This window comes from Motacilla alba, chromosome 3, assembly GCF_015832195.1.
Source record: "Motacilla alba alba isolate MOTALB_02 chromosome 3, Motacilla_alba_V1.0_pri, whole genome shotgun sequence".
Classification (NCBI taxonomy): Eukaryota; Metazoa; Chordata; class Aves; order Passeriformes; family Motacillidae; genus Motacilla; species Motacilla alba.
This window is the reverse complement of record NC_052018.1, coordinates 43,971,259-43,984,297: the sequence shown is the minus strand read 5'-3', so window position 1 is coordinate 43,984,297 and position 13,039 is coordinate 43,971,259. Positions and strand designations below refer to the sequence as shown.

The window sequence follows — 13,039 nt, the reverse complement described above, 5'->3', positions numbered from 1 at the left end:
GCTAGACAGACTGCACCCTTGTTCCTTGGGTTTCAGTGGTATAGTTTCCCAGTCTGCTATGCTGATATATTATCTTGAACTAAAAACTAAAGTAACATGACATTACAGACCAGCTCTCAGCACTGGCAACAACAAGGATTTTGATAACATTTAAGAGGCACTCCCTCCAGCCTCTCTAACAGTGATGCCCAACCATGTCTCAGGCTCTTGTCTTGCTCTCATGTGTCCAGGCATGTGATAAAGCAATTAAAAGGCTTTCCTGCTTAGAAATATGGGCAATAACTGCAGTGCTAGGAAAGAGCTGCATTTTCACAATACTTAAAAGGTAACAACTAAATTGTGTTGGTGCTCGGGCTGTGCTATCATTCCCACTTGTCCAGGCTCTCTGCTCCCACCACCACATCTTTGCTGCTGGTGGCAGAACAGGTCCACTGCTGTGAAAAGCCAGTTCGGGGAGATAACCCTGCAGAAAGCTTCTTGATTTTCTGTGGTTTAGTCTGCAGGTTGGGGTCTGTATGGTGGTTGGTATGGAATCAGCTGCGAGCCAGCTCCAGAGCAAAGGAGAAGGCAGGGACTGCAAGGAAAGAGGGAATTCAAGCTGTTGTGGACCTGCACCTTCTGTAGCAATGCCACTTTGGCCAAATGACTGAAGACAGACCAAAGATACAACTGAAGGCCTGGGGCAGGGTGCAGGAGGTAAACATCTCACCACCTCTGCTCATAGTCAATATAATGGTGGGAAAATTAAAAGGCTTACATCTGAAGGCAAACATTCTTCAGGCTGAAGCTTCAGGAAACAATCTTTAAGGTAACTAGGTCCTACCACATCGCTTTAAAATGCATACAGCAGAACCACCACCTTAAATTAAGTCACCACTTCGCACAGCTTGGCAACCCAAAAAACCAGAGGGGTGACACAGTGAGCACACGGTGAAGGCACCACCAGATGAAGGCACACTGCTGCTCTCCAAAGATGCAAAGCAAGCAAGCAAAGAGGAGCTGGGCTGAAGGTTGTACTGTGAGTGAACTTCAACAGTCCAGCCTTGAGATCGATCCGAGCAGCACTTGCCGCTCTTGCGCCACAGCTGCCATAGGCAACAGCAAGGCTGGCAACCCATTTTTTGTGCTGCTGGCTGAATAGACCTCCAAGCAAAATTAGCAGGCCACGAATTAACACCCCCTTTAGTGCCTGCCAACAGAAAACAAAAATAAAACAAAACCATGTGGCCAAGGGTTGTGTAAAATGCTGTCACAGGCCTTCTTGCATATTTTCTCCACCCTTTGACTGGAAGAACACACTGTGAAAACTTTGCAACTAAAGAAAACATTTGCAAATTATACCCAGCTTATGATTTTCTCTGGAATAAATCTGGGTAAAGCGAAATGAGGACTTGATCTCAATCTCTATCTCAGAAATAATATCTTAAATCAAACTGTCTAAACAGCCCTCTTTATCACCTAGTAAGGTACAGATTTCTCAGGCCTGAGTCCAGAAAGCAAACCATGTGCCCCAGGAATTCAACCAGAGCAAACTGGAGCTGCAAAGCCCACCAGGAAAGAGAAAAATGTGTATCATCAAAGCACTGGTAACTTTCCACAACATGTTAGAAAATCATTCCAGGAGGTCTTATGCACATTGAGAACAGACACCAAACTAAGCTCTTGATGACCGCAGTTACCCAACACCCCTGGCTTACTTCTTCTTACCAAACATGCACCCCAAATCATAAGCAGTTTCCTTCATGCCACATCTACATTCAGATATCCTTGAAAAAGTCTAAGAGTGCATCTGCTGGCTTCCTTTGAGTCAATGAAAAATTCTGCCTGAAGTTCCTCAAAGCTAACAAGGTGCCAGCAGTGAAGCAACATGAAAAATAGTATCAGGAGTCTCGTGTAAAACACCTTTGTTATACATCTAAGTCAGACGTGTCACAGAAGCAAGGGAAAAATTGATGGTGAAAGTTTCTCTACCTTAATAAACTTTTCAGAAAGCTGGTTTTTCAGTAAGTTCAGTTAAAGAAGATGAGAATTACTGCCAGAAGCAATAGCATACACTATTATGACACAAATATGTACTAGCACACATCCACATAACCCGCATAAAAAGAAACCAAGCATAACTTTACTTATTCTGTATATCTAAAATTTTATCTAATTTTTCTAACCATGCTCAGCAACAGAGGAAAATTTAACAGGTGTCATTGTTTCTCCCAGGTGTAATCATCTTTTTAATTTGCCCATGTGAGAAAAGAAAAGCCATTTAATGAGAAAGATGAAACTGATGATTAATTAAACAACTTTGAGGGCCTGGAGGATTCTCCTCCATTTGGGATAGATTTCTTTTAGTGTTAAGCAAGCTGAAGGGCAAGAGACAGATGCTTCCTTGGCTTTTTATTTTAGCTGGTATGTGTTTGTAAAGGCTTGAAGATATTTCTCAGTTTACTTGTCAGCCTTTTTGGCATCGGTCATCCAGAGGCCTCTGCCCCAAAACACAATGGGGTTTTTTAAGGGCTTGTGACAATGTCCCGGTGCAGTTCAATGCAAGACTGGACATTAGTTTTGGTATTTAAGAGGCAGCATTTGCTAACATTATTTTTTTCTTCCGTTCACTGCCAGCTTTTTGAACTGCATATTTGTATGTAGTAACTGAAAGTAAGTCACCTCATCGAAACAGGCTCATGACTGATTTTCTAGTGAAAACTTGCAAACAACAAACAGGACGACAGGTCAGAGTTGCCGAGACATGTGGCCCCTTTCCCTTTTTCTTACACCACCACCACCTAGGGGACCTTTGATCTGAATGTCAGCGGTGAAAATACACAAACAGATACTCTCTTATTATATACTCACAGGTGTACATTCCTAAAACTGTTACATTCCATTACTTTCAGCTGTGCTTGAAAACAATACCTTCAGAAGTTGACCCCTTCTCTCCTCTGATGGCACTGGTATCCGAGTACAAAGCATCACAGCAAGCACGGTATTCCAAACAGCGGCAATGATCACGCCAACAAATTCAAACAGCTCGTGTAAGGACAGGGCCAGAGCACTGACTGAAGTGTCTCTGTGTTACTTACACTGTGCACCACTTTACAGCTTGCACAGAAAGGCTGCTTCTCTCACTCAGTGGGAACACTCCTGGGCCAGGCAGCTGGAGTTTTGATGCAGGGAAAGCTGGATTTAAGGCAAACTCGGCTCTGTTTTACCAGTGCAGCAAGAATTAAAAATCTCATTGAAATACATTCAGCCCCTGTGGATTTTTAGATCACTTCCCATAACAGCATGCAACAAATCATCTGTTTGGGCCGGGGTTATTGAATGCAAGAGCACATCCCATCCTCATAATGTCCTTACTTTTAAAAAAAATCTGTCTCCAACTTTGGCAGCTTAACATAAGAAGAAGTGCTCTTCTTCTGTTAAAAATATGACAGTATACTTCAATAACTGGAATGGAGGAAAAAACGTGAGGGAATGTCTCCATTCTTTTCTTGGATTGTCCCATACAGTGTTTATCAGCAGGCTGGTACCACATCTCCTTTTGTTAGAAAATTAAAAGTTGAACTGCAAACATAAAAGCCACCATGGACCATGCAATAACCTTCAGGCATTTTAAGAGCAGCTGAGGTTAGAAGGGCAGCTCCTGACTCTAAACAGCACCTATTGTTTCTCTTTCTTCTTGAATAACAAAAGCAGAGCTAAAAGCTATTTACCTGGTTTTACCTCTGTCAGATCTCATTTCCCTCTTTATTTTCAGCAGATGATCTTATCAAATAGTGTAATTTCTAACAATTGCTTTGATCAGATTTTGGTTTTTAATTTCGCTGTGATAGATTATTTCGTTCTCAAATAGATAACTCAGGGTACAGTCACAGCAGAAAAACACTTAGGAGACCTTCGGAGTCTGTCAATGTGTATTTAAGTTAAGAGTAACTACTTTTAAGCTCATAAGTTAAAATGCTTTCATTTTGAAATCGTGAGAGCCAACTCACAGTACAAGGCTCTGATCCTGCAAACACTCCCTCACAAACAACTTTCTGTCTGAGCCCTCCCATGCGTTCCCCTCCTGCTGCAGATTCACATAACTGGACACTTAACTTGCCCAAAACCAACTGCAGAGCAAGGCTGGAAGGATTAAACTCCCGATCCACAAACTTTCCGGTGTTCTGCTATCCAATGTAGCGTGTCCATTATATGACTCAAATTACTTATAAACAAAAACCTTAGATGAATCAGCACCATGCAGACGTTTTGTGAGTGGCCGGGAGGGGTCTGTAGTTAATACAAAATTATAGAATCATTTAGGTTGGTATATAAAATCCTCAGAGATCTAGCCTTAAAAAACCTCTTAGTACACGACAAAAGCAATGCACAATACATAAAGTTCTTCCACTGTTTTAAAATATTTCTAAGATTTTTGAAGGAAAAAACCCCCACTTTTTGGGGGTGTTTTTCTCTTTAGGAAAAAGGCTTATACAAAACAAATAATTTCTAGCATTACTGATTTTCACTTAGAAAATTATTTTCTTTTTTTACTTTCTCTAAATCACTTCACCACACCCACCTCTAGCATTTTATATACTTCTGTAATTTTTTTTAAAGGTGGGGGGAAAAAAGCCCCTTGAAAATATGTAACAGAAATCTGAACTGAGAAATTATTTTATTGCTATAGATTAAGTGTCAGTGAAGTATTTGCAACCCTAAAAACGTCTTTAGACATAACAATCTATGATGCAAGTTTTCAGCATTTGATTCTTTGTCACTAGCTGCAGTTTGTAAATACCATACAGAAGTTAAAAAAAACCCACTAAAACCTGTGAAATAACAGGGCTTCCCTCTCATATGAAATCATCTTATAAATTCATTTTTTTAAGGAATTCTAGTATAAGCATTTAGAAGTTTGTTTTCCTTACTGTAACATGCTACCTATGAAATCTAACAATGTTACATTGGCAGGATCAGGTTCTTAAGTTAGAATTCTATCAGATACTCAGCTGCTATGAGCTGTCATATCTCAGCTGGAGCTGATGTCCCACTAGGACTAATTCCAGACCAGCAAAGTGTTTCTGACAGTAAAATAGGTACAAAACCAAGAGGAAAAACATGTCTTCTTATACAAGATGGAAATATATTGAAGAGGCACATTTTTGAAAGTGGCTCACTCTTACAGCTTTTCAGTCCAGTTTAGAGTTTCACTGGAATATTTTCACTTTCTGCAAAGACAGCATCACCAATAGAAAATAAAATTAAACTAAGTTTTGAAATGTGCTTTACTTTTTTGGCATCAACTCTCACCCTTTTCCAGCCCCATTTCTACCCAAAGTTTTTTCCTAACTATGAACAAAAAGAAAACAGACATCCAAGTGCCTGTAAAAAAATAAAATTATTGCATACATTACTGGTTTTCTGTGTATCTCTATTGAGTCACTTGAAATGTTGTAATTACATATATTTCCTGCTTTCATAAAATGTTGGTGAAAGGTTTGGTTATTATGGTCCTTTATAGCTCTGGAAGAACTGACAAGTGGAAAGAGGAAAGTAACTTTCCAGTCAATTCAAAGGAAATGGACTATGGCCATTTCCACTTGCAGAATCCACTCTCTATCAGGCTGTACAGACAATTCTGTGTCACCTTCCGCAGTACAGCATCTGGGCACAACTTTCCTCTTACTACTTTCTTTTTCAGTGAAGGTATTACTAGTTTATAAAGATCAGGAAAAACTGGACATGGGGTAAGAAGTTTGAGAAAAAATGTATGGTTAGGCAGTTCATATAATTCTCCCCAGAACATGCCTGTGTCCCCGTGTTTTAGGATTTATGATTTCTCTGTTGTTTCAAATCTTACACACACTCACAAGTATCTCAAATCCTTCTTCAAAACCATCAGTTTTGGGCAGGCATCTAAGAAACTTGATTACTTTTCTACACTACTTAACAAAGCAAGTTTTGTTAAAGATACTTATGCTGAAATTCTAAAAATGGCATTATACTTCAATGGGAAATAAGATTTAGCTTGAACATTTGAAAAAAATCTATCAGATTTCTTATCTCTAATCAAACAGATTTCCCATGTCTAACAAGAATTAGTTTAGTAACTTTGCTTTCAAGAATATTTATTAGTGGCTTGTAAGAAAGAGAAAAGAAGTTTATTTCTCCTCTTTACTGTGCAAGTATCATGGGAGCCATCCCACCACACAAGACAAACTCAGCATTTTCAATTATTTTGTACGGATGATGCAGTTTAGTAACTAAAGCTATAATGACCCTTAGCACACAAAATAAAATTATTCTGGGAAATAGATGTGGGGGGCAAGGTTTAAAAACTTCTTCACGTGACACAAATTGTTAATAAGAGGGTTACTAACAACAGTATTAGAAACCTTTAATTACAAATACTACGTGATCTGGATGCTATTTGCAATACACTTGCATCCAGCAAGCTAGGCAGGACTGGAGGTTTTCAGAATATAATTGCAGGTGTGATTTTTGAGAAGGGCAGCTATCTTCACTGGCTTGAAGAGGACATAGAGCATATATAACTAATGAAGCATACACCATCACGCAAAAGAAAAGCCTCCAAAAGCTTGAAAGAAGAAGGAAAGTAAGGAAACATTATCCCATCGTCCATCCATGCTTCTGGAATGTGGGCAGATCATAGTAAAAGTTTAAGCAGCAGGAAGATTAAAGGAAAACTGTTAAAGCCAAAAAGGACACTCACATCATCTGGCGTAAGTCAGCCGTGCCTCTGCAGACTTCAGTGGAGATTCGCTGATTTACGCCAGTTGATGTTTTGACCCGACGGCTTCACAGAAGATACTATCGATTAATCGTGTGTTCTATTCCGATTAAAAGCTTCTCTTGCCATCACAGCACATCTTGCCCCAGCTGGAAGCCACTCTGGAAATTTCTTTTTGCTAGAAAGCACCCCATAGGCAAATTCCAAAATCATCATAATAATAATTAAAAAAAAAAAGAAGTCTGCATAAATTGTCAACTACTGTTTGTTATTATTTACCATTTTTTGGCACATACAGGCATGCCAGGCACTTCATAGAAAATACTTTGAAGACAATTCCCTTCCCTGCAGAGCTTAAAAGACAAGGTCCATTCTGCAAACATAGGGTACTGCTTTACCAAAAATTATTGCAATTACTTCAGTGGCATTCCTCACAGCAGTAAGACTATACTTATTATGCACACTGGTAATTTCGTGTCTTGTGATGAACATGGCAAGCAAGAGAGGGTAAAAGACAAAGATATTTTATAGAGAAATGCTTCATATGCACTACATTCACAAAGTTTTCTGACCCTGAACACTTTTTCTGTGCATTTAATGAATGTGCCTAGTTTTCACAAAAATACCCAAACTAACCCAAACCGACCAATAGAAAAAAAAAAAAACCAAAAAACCAAAAACCCCACCCAGAAAAACTCAACCCTTTGAGGCTTGTAATTTTTTAAGTACATGATGCTTATTGTGTGGTTTCTACTGTTATACATTCTTAATGAAGAAATCCTTATGATTGGGTTTAACAAAAGAGTGGAATAGGGAATGGTGGCAACATTTCTGGAAGAGTAACACCCAAATGGTTTCAAGCATGGACACCCAGCCCTACACAGAGCAGTACAACTGCGCACCCTGACAAGACTTCTGGCCAGCCTTCAAATTAAAAAGAAAAAAAGGGCCAACTGTGGAACTGAAATGCTAAAACTGAAATCAGGTTTAAGGAGGGCTCCAAGGGAAAAAGGTAGTAAGTAATGATGAAAATCACTTTTAACTTCACATCCTGAGTATCAGAAAGCCACTATCATAATTTCAGAGCATCCAAAAAGAGGAGTGATATATCAACTCAATTAAAAAGTATGTCTAGGAATACTTGATGTTGTGAAGGCATAGTATCTTTCCAAGTATTGCTTGGAACTAACAAGTATTTAGTTTTAATGAATAGGGCAGATCCATACTGCTGAGGAGTGGCAAATATTAACGTGTTTGTTATACAGTGACAATTTACACATAAAGGCACGTTCCCTTCTTTGCCCCTTTCTCTGGGCCACAGACTTTTCATGGTAACAATTCATTACTACCTCAGGTTGGGTCATTCACTTTGACAAAAGCTTACACTTTAATAAATTTTGGTGTGACTGTGATATGAGTTGAGACACAAAGTTAAAAAAAATCTGTTAGACTTCTTCATTTGTACAAGGCTTTTAGGAAAGTACTATTATTTATCTATTGTTACTTTTAAGACATAGGTAGTATCTTGTCAGTTTTCGCTAGTGTCAAAGGAATGAATTTTGCAAACAAAGCCACAAGAAACAAAATCTGTGAGGACAATTTGCATTCATGTGTTAATTTTCAAAAACATAATCTTGACAATTAAGAAGAACATTTCCAAACTTATCAGTTAAACACACAGCACTGTATTTCCATCACAGTCACAAGATCTAAAACACATTATTATTAGGTGCTTTAGCAAACTCTTAACAGCTGTTGAGAACAGGAGCATTTCTACAACTATTGGCAAAATCTAGCAGGTTTGAAAATCAGGAAAATGAGATCCGGCAACAATATTTTTAGGATCAAACCTTTACAAAAAAAAAAAAAAAAAGGTCATAAACTAAGCAATCATACATGCAACTTGCAGTTAAACTGTCAATTGCACTACTCTGCCTCTTCTTATGTAGTTACATACTATGCTGTAGTCTTTTAATTTGACAAGAGGAAAAGTTGTTATGATTACCAGAGGTGCTCAAAGAACTTTAAAATTCCCATTGTGAAACAGCTGAGTATCAGTGTATTTCTGAAAATGTATTTGCTGCTCTTTAATAGTTACTTATTTCAAACTGAAAGTGATGGTACGATCTTTTTCACTTCCATCCTAAATGCTTTACAAGAGTTACAGAGTGTTTTAATTTGTTTTATTTGCTATACTGGCTCACCTAATTTATGTAAAATTGTTCCCTCTTTTGAAGTGTTTGATGAAGATTCATTTGAAGGATGCAGGGTCCCACATACATTTATTACTACAGAAAAACTTTCTTAAAAATTACACTGCTAGCAATAGAATCCATGAGAACACTTCATGATTAGAAATACTTTCAGATAATCTATTTGGCTTCTATTTGTTTTAAAGAAATCACACATTTAGAGGAGAAAGGTGTATTTTACAAATTTTTATACTCCATCTGGAACTAGCATTTCATATTTACCAACTGGTGCTAAAGAGAGTTCATCTGAACATGAGAGCTAGGATTCCGCTTAATTTGTCATCTGTGATTATCACTTGGAAGCCTCTGAATTTATTAAAGAAAACTACTGTGTGATAAGGACAGTAAAGACCATGTCATTTAAATTGCTTGAGCTGGCATTGTGCCCAAGTCCTTCAGATCCGTATATCAACACACTTGTTGCTGACAAGGACTCATTTTAGGGGGGAGATGAGGAACTCCCTCCAAACTGAGTATGCTGTACAGATTGCTACAAAGACTCATGAGAATAAACAGCATTACTCGGTCTTTGTATTTTTGATTCCTATACAAGAGAACGACAAAACAATGACAAATAAGTGAAAGACTTACTAGGAAAAAAAAAAGGGGGGGAGAAAGCATTTTTTCAATTTTCATCTAAAATTACTTGAATTTGCATTTTACATGCATATTTTACTTGTAACTGCAATGCTGACAAACTAACAAAGACACCGCACTCAATCACTTGCTCTGCCAAATTTTATGATCCCATATCTCTCCCACCCTTGCCTCCTCCACAGGACCTCTTGCTTTCACTTCATTAAGCCTCTAGGAAGGAGAAAACCTCTGGTGGCTGGACATAGTTCATCTTCAAAACTAGTAACTTTATTTCACTTCTGGCAAGAACCATGCCACAAAATAACAACATCACATTTGGAAAATGTGCAATTAAGAAGATACAAGGATAATTTTACTCCCAATTCCTACGAAAATAAATACTAACATCTTTGATGGAAACAACCTACATGTTAAGTTAGGCATACTACTTCCACTGTGGAAAAGAGTCAGAACAGAAACTTTTTCACTGTAGTCTTCATCTGCTGTTTTCTGATTAAGAAAAGAAAGGCTATCCCGGTTTTGGAGAGGAAGAATTCATTAGCTTAAGAAGCATCTCAGTGTGTAAAAGCAGCTAATCTCTCTTCTAAAAAATCCTGTGTTTCCCCATATCCACAGTGTCCAGCAAGAACTCAACAGTCTCCCGTTTATCACTTCCCAGCACGGGTGTGCTGGCTCTGCGGGCCGGAGCAAACACCCAGGTACTCACAGCACACGTGGGCAGGATGTAAGTGCTGGGGAAGAGGCTCTCTTACCTTCCACAAACTGTCCTTCGCCGTCTTCAAGCGAAGATCTGGAAACACAAATCCAAACCTCCTAAAGCAAGAGTACAACCAGCAGCCAGCCGCACTTCTCTGCCGGCCCCCCCCCCCCCCCCGCCCCCCCACGCCCTCCAAACCACTTTCCCACCGCTTGCACTGCAAACAGCAACTTTCCCGTGGCATTTATTTTTTACTGGTGAGCCATAAAATCGCCTGCTTGTCCAATTAATGCAAGCATCATTATTTTCATTTACCTTTCACCATCTCAATTGAAGGAAAGAAGAGGGGGGGAAACAGGAAAGCAAACGCATGAAAGAAGCTTCAGAAACACGAGTTTCAACTCATTTATGAGCACAGATAAAAGTTAATAGTTAAACTCCTTCCTCTCCCTCCCACCCTCACAATTATTGATGCCCTTCAAGAAATGAAATATTTTTTTGTTCTCATTTACCAGAGGCTAGACAAACTGTCAACATCTCCACTTTATTTACGGGTTGAGCAAGAGCAGTTCCTCAAACATCAACATTTTTTACGTTAATCCTGGAGAGAATCCACTTCTCTAAAACTACAAAATTTGCCAACTTCTGTAGTATTTATTTTTAACGAACGAGAGCAAGAGCCTTGAGCTATCCTTCGCTGAGGAGGGGAAGGGGGAAAGTGCAGCTCCACTCTCCCAACTTTAAAGCGCTTTCCCCCACCTTCCCACACCGCTCAGCCCCTGATCGCTCTCCATCCTATCATCCCCCTTCCACCCCAAAAACTTCCCCTCCCGATCTCCCACCTGCTCCACGTCCAGTGGGATTTCAAGGGAGGAAACAAAATTTGCGAAGTGGTTCCTTTTGGGCGACTTCTTCAACCCGCCTGGAGATTTAAACCTGAAAAACAAACACCTCTATTGAATGCAAACTAAGCTTTGGGGGTTGCCGAGTTAATTCCTCGGCAGACAGCTACTCTCAGTGTCTGGTTACACAAACATACCTACAGACAGGTTGGAGGGGAGTCCCTTAGAAACCAAGGAGAGGCGGGGGCAGGAAATGAAATCAAAATAGGCAGAAAGGTTGGAGTGGGGGGACTCCGGGGGGCAGCGGGGTAAATAGGTAAGAGAGACGGATGATTCGCAGCTGGAGACAGGTTTAATTCGCGGCAGTTTCAGGGAGACTCAAAGCAAGGGCCAATGCGGGCAGGGTCTGCGACCCCCGAGGTCTCGACTGGGATGCTGGGGAAGGGAGGGAGTGTCCTTTTGGGTGGCGGTGATAACAACTTTTTACAGACAACCTAAATAAAACAAAGGAAGGCACAAACCCGGCCGGGCGTGGAGGCGCGGGCGAGAAGCGGGCTGCTTCGGGGGCGGGCGGCTCCGCGCCCTCCTCAGCGGCACCTCCTGCCCCGGCCGTGCCCCGCCAGCCCCTCGCCGCCGCCCCGCTTACCTGCCGCTGCCCCCGGGCCCCCGCAGCATCGCGCCGGGCACAAAGGGGCGGCGGGGCAGGGCCGCACCGGCAGCCCCGGGAGGCGCGGTGGTAAGAGCAGCGGTGAGAGCGCTGACAGCCGCGGCGAGCAGGGAAATTGGGAAAAAAAAAACAGTTGCAAGGGAAAAAAAAAAAAAAAAAGAGGTGGAGATACGACCACCCTAGCGAGCCGCCGTGATCATGCTGGGGAGGCGAGTCCCTCCTCCCGGGGGCAGCGCCGCGGGGCGCGCTCCTGCCCTGCCCGAGGGGGACGCGGCGGAGGGAAGGGGAGGAGGGGGAGCCGCCCGCCCTGCCCTGGCTGGCCTGGCCCGGCCCGGCCCTGCCCGGGCTCCAGGGACGGGCGCGAGTGCGGCTGCGGAGGGAGATGCCGGCGGTGCGGGATGCGGGGAAGGGAGGGGAGGCGGCGCGGGGCGCCCCTGCCGCGGCGGGCGGGGAGGGGGCACCGCAGCCCTCAGGAATCATCCACACACGCCCCCGCCCCACGCTGTTCGCCCCCCGCGCGGCCGGGCTGCTTCCCGGCTGTCACATGGCTCCTGCCGCCACCCCCAGAAGGGTTTCGGGAGTCGCTTCACTTTCACTTTGGCCCCGCCAAGGGGCTCCCGGGGGCCGCGGCGCCTGACAGGAGCCCTGGCAGCGAGGGGCTCGCCCGCTACCCCGCGCCCTCCGCGGCTCCCGAGGGGGATGAGGGGCAGAGCTCGGCTCCCGAGGGGGATGAAGTGCAGAGCTCGGCTCCCGAGGGGGATGAGGGGCAGAGCTCGGCCCACTCCGCAGCCCTTGCCAGGGTGCGGGGCCGCCCTTGGGCCCCTCGGAGCGCGGCGTTGTCAGGAGCGGCTCTGCCCGTGTCAGCCTTCCTTTCGTGTTTTAAGTAGGAAAAAAAGAGAATAATAAAAATATGTCTCGGTCCGTGGGAGCTCCAGGCTGGGGAATCGCGTGCAGCGCTGCAGCAGAGGGGTGTGGCAGGGGGACTGGTAGGAGTAGGGCATTTGAGCGTCGCAGACAAGCACACTTGCTCTGTTTTCTAGTGGGGCTGATCCCATATGCATCCTGCCCCCAGCCTGCTTGATCCCTTATGTCAGTCTGTCTAAAGGGGTTGGTGAAAATCCCGCTGGAGAGCCAGAGCTATGCCTTGTGCAGGGAGGGTCTCCTTGAGCAATCTCCAGCATCTGGCATGGTGATGTGGAGGTGCCTCTGCGGGGCCTTTCCGTGCCTCCCACCAAAACACTCTGCACCCAC

General features: G+C 42.8%; 1 protein-coding gene across 3 annotated transcripts in view; it reads right to left on the bottom strand.

Moving 5' to 3' along the window:
• Positions 1-11,888, bottom strand: part of PRDM1 (PR/SET domain 1) — a 102,401-nt gene extending 90,513 nt beyond the window's left edge. For 2 of the 3 annotated variants that reach the window (XM_038132223.1, XM_038132226.1), the window contains exons 1-3: positions 11,768-11,888; positions 11,122-11,215; positions 10,335-10,372 (exon numbers count right to left, since the gene is read on the bottom strand). The gene's annotated coding sequence lies outside the window, so the exon portion shown is untranslated. Of the gene's footprint in view, positions 1-10,334; positions 10,373-11,121; positions 11,216-11,318; positions 11,618-11,767 lie in introns of those variants that run through there. The other variant, XM_038132224.1, reaches the window with a different exon arrangement.
• Positions 11,889-13,039: the final 1,151 nt, after the last annotated feature.